The sequence below is a fragment of the Mercenaria mercenaria genome, chromosome 14, assembly GCF_021730395.1.
Source record: "Mercenaria mercenaria strain notata chromosome 14, MADL_Memer_1, whole genome shotgun sequence".
Taxonomy (NCBI): Eukaryota; Metazoa; Mollusca; class Bivalvia; order Venerida; family Veneridae; genus Mercenaria; species Mercenaria mercenaria.
In genome coordinates, this window is record NC_069374.1 from 20,317,636 (window position 1) to 20,330,018 (window position 12,383).

The window sequence follows — 12,383 nt, forward strand, 5'->3', positions numbered from 1 at the left end:
CCAAAACACAGGTCATTGTGCATTTTATGGCTGGTGTAAATCAACTGGTGATGACCAAACAAATGATTTGTAGGATTCCAGTTTGCACTGTAAGTAGCTTTGTTAATTTACAAAATGTGTTGATTACTGTATAGCATGTAAGTAAAGGGTAGTCGGCAAGATAAAATCGTTACACTGCTTGTTGGTGACAGGATACGGGATATACGCTGTCTCGAAAATCAATATCAGGCGCGAGCTTCGCTCTCGCCTGATATGGATTTCCTCGACAGCGTATATCCCGTATCCTGTCACCAACTAGCAGTGTAACTAATAGTACCTGACGCTAGATCAAAATGAAAGGAATCGTGAGTAAGCACGGAGACAAGTTATCGAAAATGTACAAGTATAGTGCTAACATTGTATCCTTTAAACAGGCTTAAGAAATAATTGATGAAAAATATTTTAATTAATGTTGCGAATTATGAAATCCTTAGTATCTTTGGTTCGCAAGAAAGTCTTTAAAAATATTGTATTGTATATTTTGAAATATTAACACTTCGTTACAAGCCTCCATTGTTTGTGGCCGTAGTAATTTGTAAACTGTTGAAAGATATCTAATAATAAAATTTCTTACCATTTGATACTTTGAAAACCACTACATCTGAATCAGTGGTTTCATTTAGATTAGCGTCGCCTCCTTCTCCTAGCCGGCATAACCTTGAACCACTATTATACTCTGCCAGTGTGCACGAGCCGTCCATACACTGAACCAAACAGTCCATTTCAGTCCTGGTAGTAACACTTTTTATTGTCTCGGCAATGGATTGTCCCGATTTCTTTTCAAAATAATTTTGAACGAATTCTCCACATGTTATTTCAAAAAGCGAAAATAAACAAACTGAAGTCTTCAGAAACATTTTACCAACAATATATAGCATGATGCCAAATTAAGAAATATTTTATCGCGTTTTTTTCCGTCCCTCCTTCTCCTCCTCTGTACCCCCTTAAATTTGAAGTGAAATACTGATTATTGCTTTTCGACGTTTCGGTGGTAAATGAGAAATCCGGGTACAGTCGATTCGACCGCAGGAGTTGTTTTATGCCATGGTACCCACTGAATTAACCAATTAAACTATTAATGTTCAAAGTTAGAAATAATTCATTTATATTAATATTTGCCCAAGAAACACGCTTATACCGCCTGAAAGAAATAACTTTACTTAAACATAATTAATTTGATAAAACTGTTTTCGTGAAAAACTAATTACGTTCAAATAGAGACAATTTTTGTTTAAACTATTTTGTTTGATATTGCTATAGATCGAATTGTCTCTTTTATTTCTGTATAGAAGGGCAGACGTACTTTTTTAAAACATACTGTAATATTATACTCTTTTGTTATGCTGTTTTCATGAAGAGACGTAAATAAACTGATTGACTTTGAACTGACGCTATAACAGATGCTTTTTCTCACACTCGTAGAATTGGATATGTTTACACAGTATCCCAGGAGTTTATTAACTATAAACATATGTTTTTAAAATAAACACTTAAGTAGCGTAATCTGTTTTAAGATTTGCCTATGACGAAGTTTAATTTCATCATGGTGTTTCACGTAGGTCTCAATAGGAGTCGCAATGTTCCAAATATTAACACAACATTTTTTTTTGTCTTTTCAAATATGATGTATTGCACGTACACGTAAATGTGTGAAATTTTATACATAGAAAAAAGTTAACTTACTTAGAAAAGTAGTCTGCTTAGTGATTAAAGCATCATTTAATCAAAGAAGTGCATATTTTATTCTCACGTATTTATTTGCGACGATCGATTACATTAGGAAACACAATTCATTTGATTTAACCAATGTTGCTGACGGCATGAGCCACTTTCTTTTATTGAAAAATATTGACTAGTTGCATTAAAAACAACAGTGCTTCTGTTGCAGATAAAGAGCTGGATTTTATAGGGCGAGTTTACGAAATGTAATTTGAAGTAGTTTTTATTGTCTAACGTATTGTATAATTTTCTGAACGTAAAGCTTACCATGTAAAGAGTAAACGAGGCTCATAATTAATTAATAGCTATCTCGATTTCTGAAAACAAAAACAAATAATAAACATGAATATTGCATCATATTAATATGAAAGATGTATGTAGAAAATGTAAGCACTACTATGGTCGAAGAATTTATCATTTCAAAGAAAGAACAACTTTTCTTTGTGGTCACCCTTATTCCATACTGACTTACAATTTTCTATAGAACATAATAATCGTCTTTTCAGCACTGTGGAATTCCATTAAGCAGACGAGTCCTTACCCTTTAACTGTAGTCTATTGAGAATATATGGAGTTGATGGTTTAAAAAATTACACCAGAAGAGTAAATCATTCAAATTTTAATATTTTGTCACATGAGCAAAATAGTACACAGATTATATCGACATTATTTTGCGACATTCATTACAAAGACTCTTAAAATGTCTAGAGTTGTATTAAATGTTATGTGAAACTGGATTACATAGTTTGGCCCTCAGTCAAGTCAAATCACTGATTAAGTCGTCGGGGAAGCTGAATCATGCTATTTATTGTCTGCCAAGGATATTGTCTTGTCTGAAATATTTCGGTCTAAAAATTGACATTTTATAAACGGTAAGAATGATGCAGACTTAATATTCAGAATATATATATTAGGTCAAGATTTCAGTTAGGCATATATTGGACTATGCAGTGTCATCTGATAAAACCAGAACTGCTATGGGAACTTAATATTAATGAAGAACAGCATGTCACATCTTTGACCCGACCCAGTCTTATTTTTTATAAATGCAACGACTGCGCGCCCGGTTATCTCACTCATATTTTCAATATAGAACTAATTCATCCGGATATATATAGTGTGGTGTGAATACGGAAGTTTTTATACTATTGAAAATGCTTTATCTGACGATATTAAAAGTAATAAGTAATAAGCAAACAAATTTGTATTCATTTCTTGTTGTAAAATACTATGTACGCATTTGTACAAATCAGAAATAAGTACTATTAATAGCGCCAATCAGAGCGCACTTACGTAGATGGCACAGGAGTGCTAAGGTGAGTTCATTCTGTGTCAAGCAATCGATGTGGTCACATCGAGAAATCAACAAATAATTTATCCCAGTACCTTGATAAGAAAGCTATTGCATGTACGCTGTCAGGGCGGATACATAATTTTGCAAATTGAAACCAGGTTTTGAGCTTAAGGGTTAGCGCTTAAAAGTTAAACCTTTACGGTTGTCAAAATCTATAGACTATAAAATATTTGAACTAAGCACAGAGACATATAGTTTAGAAATCTACTGAGAAGATGGGAAAGTTCCAGCTCACAAACGAAGTTCAGCATTAATTGCGAGGTACAACCAAAGTTTCGTAATCTTACCTATATGTACTTTAATGCTATATATGATGACATACAGGATATTGAGTTGCAGCTTCAATAAAGAAGACAGAAAAACGATACTATAGTGCTCGTATGTAGAGACTTACCCTAAGCCTTTTATACACAAGGGAAACTATTTGTTTATAGAGTGAAATTGTTGAGTGAACACCGTTTGTCAATTTTGTCCATGTTATATCGATGGAATGGAAGAACAAGCTATCTATGTTAGTCCTGCTATACAGTCTAACACAGTCATGCATCTATCAGTCCTGGTTATTTTCTTTGATTGTTTTACATTTGTAGATATTTTTCTTATATTTTGGTGTATAGATTTGAGTAGCAGAGATCGATCTCTTTCTCAAAATACCTTACGATGTTGACAAATTTCATCACAAAAATGTTATACTTTCCCCCAGGGTATTAAATAATTAAATTTTTATCTTTACAAATTTTTCTTTTCAATGTACTGATCATTGCAGTAATTATGCATGGTTTGTTCATGCCCAAAGACAAAAGGTACATGGTAAATTAAGCATACAATAAAGTTTTAGCGGAGTTATCTCTATTTTTTGCAAACACTTTACCAAGGATTTTTTTTCAGTTCAAATAGCTCTCTTTCTGTAAATGATATCTTAAATATTTTTTTTCATTCTTTGTACTTTGATGCAGTTAGTTACACATAGATCCTAAAAAAGCAGTGTCTACTTGAAGATTGTGTGTTTAGTTCCAATGCCTATCGTATGTCATTATCTGACGGGAACTTCAATAATTGTCAAGTATAATACTTCCAGCATGTAGGTGTTTGAGCTGAAAATCGTAAGTTGTTAGTTTATAACATTGAGTGATTTGCCTGATCCCTGAAACTATTGACCTCACAATTCATATCATTTACGAATCAGTGGTACATACGAATAATTTATGCGAGGTAGCTGGTGAAAATTTTCATATATGAGATATATCGGTCTCAGCAGCTATACTTCTCAATAAAGGACATGCGATGTAGTTTGTCAGACAGTCCAAGACACGGTCACATTAGCGATTTGGCCAATTTCTTTGCTCAAGAAGGCATCACTTCCCTGGGTCATATGACTCGTATCTTGACAGATTTTTGATATTCTTTCCTTTACAATTTCAATGATTTCGGGAATGGTGACTTTGCAGAGGCTGAGTTTCCCTGTTTGATATTCTTCCTTGTTTTGATATTCTTGATTTACAATTTTTGTGATGCCGAACGGCGACTTTCATAATCTTGCCTTACAAAGTTGATGATTAAATAAAAAATCAAAACTGTAAACTAATTGCATAAATTACTTAGCTTTTCAACACAGTGTTTTGTTGAACATGATACATGAACCTTATTATTTGAAGGCTTGTAAGCCTTCCTTAAAGAATTGAAATCAATATGTGCATTAATTGATATTTTAAAATTTAAATGATGGTGACCACAGCTTCACTTATTACCGGAAAGACAACAACCAAATATATCATAAACAGTGTTATTTTTTATCAAATATTCGTTTGACAGTTACACGACTTGCATGCAGCATTTTGAATACAGATGAGCCGAGACATGAGAAAACCAACATAGTGGCTTTGCGACCAGTCTGGTCAGGATCCATGCTGTTCGCTTTCAAAGCTTATTGCAATAAGAGAAACCGTTAGCGAACAGCATGGATCCTGACCAGACTGCAGGGATACGCAGACTGGTCTGGATCCATGCTGGTCGCAAACGCACTATGTTGGTTTTCTAATGTCGTGGCTCAGATATAGAATCAAACCATTTACGTTGCTATATATTAAATGATCTTATCTAGTTATAAATTCCAGGTGAATAACACGAACAACTGATTAATTCGGTCGCTTTCATTTAGTGTCATACCTCTTCCTGTGACATGGGATTTAATCGAACTGAATTGATGGAATAGATTAGTATCAACCAGGTCAATGATTATACAATGTAAATGGCCAATATGCTTTAAATGAAGTCGACATAATTATTGTAATTCTGATTGATCTATACCGAAAGGAATCTGCAGTTGTAATTTCACTTTGTTTAAAGAATAAAGACTGCTAGATACAGAGGACGTGCTGATTAAGAAGGATAGTCGATAAATATAATCGTTTTTTACCGATCCAGATTAAACATTTAACAGCTTACGTGTCAGGAATACTTAAATCTTCTTCCGGGACTGTATCTTGAAGGAGATTTGGATTTTTTTGCATATTTTTTGTACATTCTAACAATCAAATTAAATAGTGACTTTTATTTCCATTGATCATGATGGTTTCTTTGCAATAGGAAATGCAAGTGGGTCTATATATTTAAGGGTTTTACCAACACTTGCCATAACTACTTGACGTATTCTTGACAAACAGTGTCATTAAAGGTATCGATATATTTATATTTTACAATAGCACTATGAGCTCCCTTACAAATGTAAGCAGTCATACAAATATCATTTGCTGACTCGTTGCAATTGGAAGTTTTATAAGATGCATTCCATCATAGAAAATGAGCCGTGCATAAAACTACTCTTTTCACTGGGTCCGGGCAATTATTAAGTGGAAAATCGTTTATAGACAAGGCAAGGCACTTCACATGCTGTTTATGCACGATTTTTATTTCTGAAATGCTGTGTCAGGTCAGAATATCTATTTTTTTCGTTGTCGCAGTTTACGCTCCTTCGAATTTGAGTTTAGGAAAACTATATATATATATAAAAGAACAATACAAAATCAAATGAAAAACAAAACAAACCAAGACAAAAAGGAACAAATAAACAAACGTTAGCTACGGCCGCTACCTTGAGAACGATACTGGTGCAGTTAGCGTAAGCCTTTGTCATAATGAAAAACTTGACCTAACCAGAACGTCCGCTAGTTATAACATCGACCTCTTTGGTAACGTGTGTCAGTCAGAGAGTGCTTGATGTTAATTCGCCAAAGAAAGAATTATATGGAACGTTCTTCATATACGCAGGGACATCACTTTGGAACAAAATACCACTTTATATGCGCAGGTCTGGTATACGGACATTCTACAGATCGTTTCTGACCTGTTAGTAGACTGAAAAGTACCTCCTTCGAAAATGCACTAAACTGCTAACTGCTATAAATCTTGGACACATTATGAACGATTATATGTACATGTTTGTACATACTTAGACATGTATGTTATTCACTTATTATAAAGTCGTTACTAACTTTCTGGATTCCTCATTGTTCTGGAATTTTCTTTCAATGAGCCTAATTAAAGAACGCAGGCAATACATGTTTATAATTCGCACAGAGGTATGCCTATAAATATAGCGAAACATTTCTCCTTCACACTAACTGTGCTTTGACTTATTTCCCTTGGAATATGTTCATTAATTATCCCTCTTTTGCCCTTTGGATGTACACAATAGCAGCAAAAATAAATATAGCATTTACATAATGAATGTATCTAAAACTTTTTAGAAAGGCAGCGGTCTGAAACTTTTCCCAGAATGTAAGTCATATGATGGTCATGTACAGCAAGGCTATATGTACTTACATTATTGTTATGTTACCTCAACTGCTAGATGATACATGTACATAAAGCAGCGAAATTACAGGGACCAGATTCATCATTATAATGACTTATTTTCAACGCTGAAACGACATCATGACCTCTATGTCATTTCCCGAGGTAACTAGTAGTTACAAATTGTTATTATCAGCGGCCATTAACACGAACGCTTCAATTATCTTACGTAATAAATTGTAACCGTTGTCTGACACAGCTGTAATTGTACTTGATTGATGAATGTGTTTACAAATTACAAACGACTTTTTCCAGGACGTATTGATTGCATAGCTTGTATTTACTTCTATTATATCCTTGTGTTTGAATTTTAGGAAATCCACTTCGTGTCAGAAAGCGGTTACGAATTTGTATGAAATTTAGAATCTGAATGCTAATAATATGAAACATGCATGTATCTTTCATTAAGTTAGCCGCACATATTATAACAATTTATGATTAAAACTGGAGTTGTAAGAGCTTTAAATTATTCAGACAACTCTTAACATCATTAACATCAATAATTTTAAATATTGAAAAGATTGAAATAATTGTAAATTAATAGAAAGATAGGTAAATGTGTCAATTGATTCACTGAAACTTTAAAATAGGTTGTATTCAATGTGAAGGATTTTTTAGTTTTATAAATGCACGTATAAAGATATAAAGACAATAATAATTATGAATTGGTTGAAGTATATAATGATACAAAAATGTATATTTCTAAAAATGCGCCATCTTATATTTGTGTTGAGTCAATTAATTTGTCTTGTTTATAACCAGGTATTTGCAGATTAACAAACAGTATCTAGATATTGTTAAATACATGTTTGTATATGTATTTATTTATTTCAGTCTCTTCCAATACATTACATATGCACATAAAGATTTTACAAAACATAAGATACATAGTACTGGCCATTCTTGAAATATAATTATAAGAGACTTTTTATCATAAAGCATATCAATGAGGAAAACCAGAGACATGACTCTCACACCACTAACTAACACAGCCAATGATATTGTGTAAGATAAGTAAATATTCTGATCAGACCAAACATATTTTGTATGTTTTGCGTATCTTAATCGTGCTTTTATACTCCAAAGTGTTTTTGCCGATGGTGACCCTTTGTATTTACATTTGCAAACATGACAATCATTAACAGGTCCCTACATAGCGATTTGTCCCATAATGTTCCACATACTCCCATGTCAGATGAATCAGGACTACGCTGAAATGCATTTATCATTTCTGCAAATTTAAAGAAGTATGATTTTGCTTCAGTGATGAAATTTATGATAAGTATTTTACATGAGTTTTTCGATTCTTATTCCTATATCATAAACGAAGGGGTCCGTGCAAAAAGGTACCTATCTCCATTTTTGGTCAAAATGGAGTTAGGGCATTGGTCTAACGCCACAATGTGTTCACATCAAAGAGTTAAGGGCTTTGGTGGCTGTTTCGGATAATAAAAAGAACACAAGCCTAATGCAAATAGACTGTATCAATAATTTTGAAAGTCATCAGGTATGTGAAATTAATATATTTCATTGATATATTTAGACAAAAATGATGCGCAAATCATGGTTAACCCGGGGCTAGAGGGCGTGGACGGTGGCATGCATTTCCACTACCGTCCATGAACAGGCTCAATCAAACCGAGCCTGCAACATTTTCGTTTTTGTTGTGTTGAGCGACCTGTGGAGTTTCCACTTTTTCTATTTTAAATGCAACAATGGTCCTAGCTCCACTTTGAACTTTGTTGCATAAATCCATGGACTTAGAACCCTTGTTGCATAAACATAATCGACAAAAACAAGTTATTTTTGTTATAGAAATGATATAAATAGTGCAAAATACACTGAACTTGGTAATATGACTGTTTAGTATACAACCTATAGCTGTAATTATTTTTGTAAATATCACATTTCACCGAACTTTAACAAAAATGCGTTTTCCCAACATTTTTACTAAATGGAGATAGGTACCTTTTTGCACGGACCCCTTCAAATTTATTATTTCAACATCAAAAATTAAACAGGAGAAAGCATAAATATAAACCTGTGTTCATGCGACTGGTGCAGAACTGACCCAAGCTACAGTACATCGGTCTGATATATCATATTATCCAGGTAAAACATGCCTTTTATTATCGAGAAATATCTAATCAAACCGTCTCAGCAAAGAAAATTTTCAAACTAAACTAACTCCAAAAATAATTTAAAACTTGGTATTACATGTAATACTAAGTTTGACTGAAAAAAGTTAAAATAGAAAAGTCCAAAACCTCATTTCTCGTTCTTTGCACAAAATTTCAGTATTCTAATGAACATTGAAATATTTTTACTGAAAACGCAGATTATTTTTCTTGAAGATAAAAACATGTTTTGTCTACTATATATGTTATCATCAAATGACAAAAGCACTGGGTATATATCAATACTGACTGCACCTATCAGAAATAATGTTTCTATGTCGTAGATGTTTCATAAGTAATCAAGAAGAAATCTTGAATCGGCTAAGATATGAATATGAAAAGGAAAGGCCTTCCAATGATGTTAAAAATGTAGGAACTCGAAAAGTTTGAATTATTTCAATTAAAATTGTCGAATTGAGGTCGATATAAGATAAGATCCTATCCTACCTGGCACACAAACCAAACTGAGAGCTGGCTGATGACGAACAGATACACAGTGCAAAGTCCCTATATAATAACAAATAATAGATTGTAGTGTGCAGAACTTAGCCGTTTCTAGACTCACATTTAATTTCTGGTATTTGCTAGTCTGAGATCTCTGTGAAATTTGTGAAAGTTGACTGGTTTTAGTGCTAACGATTACTTGTCTCTTTGCTACAAAGTAAGTTTAAGTATGTTTGCCTTATTCATTTCGTAACTAACACTCTAAATACAGCAAGATGCATCACGTTCCAGATCAGATGTTTGCCAAATTATCTATAAAATTAGCAAGGAAATAGTGTGCTTTTTGTGTGTTATAAAATTCTAGAACTTAAAATATAATCTTTAAAACAAAGGATTTACTAATCAATTTATCGTATAAAACAAGGCAGCTCTGATTTAACGTATGTAACAGAAATTGTGCGACTAAAAAGTTTCATCCACAGCTGAACTTGACATGACAAAAATGAACCATAGTTTAAAATTCATTCAGATGCAATCGATCAAAACTGAATATAAGAATATATTTTTCTTACATTACACATTGTTATATATAAGTCAAGTCGAAAGATGAAATAGTGACTTTCACTTAATCTGCTCCAGCTTGGTGTTCTCTTCATTTAAAATATTGCTCAATGCACTTCCAACTTTAATATTAACGCTGTAAAGTCACGCCATACCTCAGGATTGAGTTCAATGTTAAGCATTACATGGATAATATATGGATCGAATACAACAACATGAACATAAATGATCACTCCTTTGAAACTAGAATCAACAAACACGCTTGTCTCCATGCCACTTTGGCTCCTGTGAAGGACATGGTTATAACAGTTAACATCAAACAACAAATTAATGATACAGCGTATGTTTATTTACTTGATAACCTTCAATATTACTCAGAGACAACGACAGAGCCAAACAACATAAGCACTTGAGATTCACTGAACTACGGAAATTACCACCGGTAATTGATGTAGACATGAATGGACACTGAGGCCTCATGAATTTGCATCTTGATATTGAATACCGCATTGATGATTATTTTTCACTTCATTACTTGTATCGATCTATCGAACTTTAGACCATTCCATTTTAATGTAGCATTTCCGTTCAAATGACGTCCTTTCTGTTTAATTAGATATAATTGCTACTTAAAGCATGACATATATATTATTAAGTAAACGTATCTTGCTTAATGTACTTCTGCACATTTGATAAACCGGATGTAATGGCATAAAGTAATTTATCCGGATAACATAGAATAAAGCCTGGACTCGAAATACGGAGATGAAAATTATTTTATTATAAACAACTGAATGGCAACCCGTAAGTAAGTTTAAACTGGCAACGTTACTGTCTCTCTTTATCTTGATTTTAAAACAATTGACACATTAAATAATTCAAGTTACTGTAATGTCTTAGGGTTAGCGTGAAATGTTTGGATCTCTTTAATCATTATTTGCCGAATTTTTTAAGTATATTCTGAAATTATGAAAATTCAGGGTTTAATCAGATTCTACATTGTAAAATAAAAAATGTTCTGAACGTGCAAAGCTACCTTAACACAACCTGATTAAAATCTATTATTAATGCTATGCATTTGCTATGAGGACAGGCTATTGAAACCAGAGCCCTGCTTTCAACATTTTAGTTTATACATAATTTATTTTAGGTCGATTGTGAAGGAAGTTCTATAACTTATTTTAATCACTCTCGACACCTCATTCTTGATGGAATCCATCGCCACGAGGGTATGAGAGAAGAGGCCAGTTTCCCTTTTAATGCTGAGCGCCAAGCAAGGGAGCTACTGGTACCATTTTTCACGTTTTTGGTATGACGCGGCCGGGGATCGAATCCACGACCTGCCGCACTCGAAGCGGATGCTCTGCCACTAGGCTATCGAGGAGCAAGACCCCATGTGCCCTTCCGTGCATTATTTCATAGGGGCGGGCACGTGTGTAGACCACCTACCTTCTGTAAGCAAGCTGAATGGCTTCCTCACATGAAGAATTCAACGTCTAGAGCGAGTCTAGAGCCCACATTGGTGAGAGGCAAGTGATATGAAGGGAGCGACCTTAAACACTTGGTCACGGAGGCCTCCGCAAATAATCATTAAGCAAATAAATTGAATTAGGTGAAATATATTTTGAATGTGTCATACTCCCAACTATTTTCATGCCATACCAACTTCTTTCCCTTTCTTCAGTGTGAATGTGTAGCTAAAAAGAGCATTAGTGATTGTGACAACTTCTGTGGTATAAACAGAACAATATTTTTTTCTATGAATTCGAAATTATTTTGCTTTATTATTATCGTTAAAGGAAACAGATGAAAACAGAAACGATGACCGTTAATTAGGTTATCAAATAACAGTGTCAAATTCCAGACGTTTGAATTTGTTCTTTTAATTTTTAATAAAAAGAAGGCAATTCAAAATCTAATTCATATTTGATATCAAACATTTGGCGTTTGTACAGTTAAAAGCGTTGTTTTCCTATCTTTTACGATTAACCTGCTATTGTTTTGCTACAAGGTCGAGTATCCTTTTAAAGGTGGATATTCAGATTTTGGCCATGTAACGCATTTGTTCGAAACTTTAGCATCTGATCATTTACACTCATTTATGTTCACTTAACACTTAATACAAATCAGATTTTCACTGGAGGTATTTTTAAAATTTCATTTTCCTATCCTGGTTGCCCAACCAAGATAGTGTTATTTTATCATAAGTATAAATTTGATAAACATACTTTGCCTAA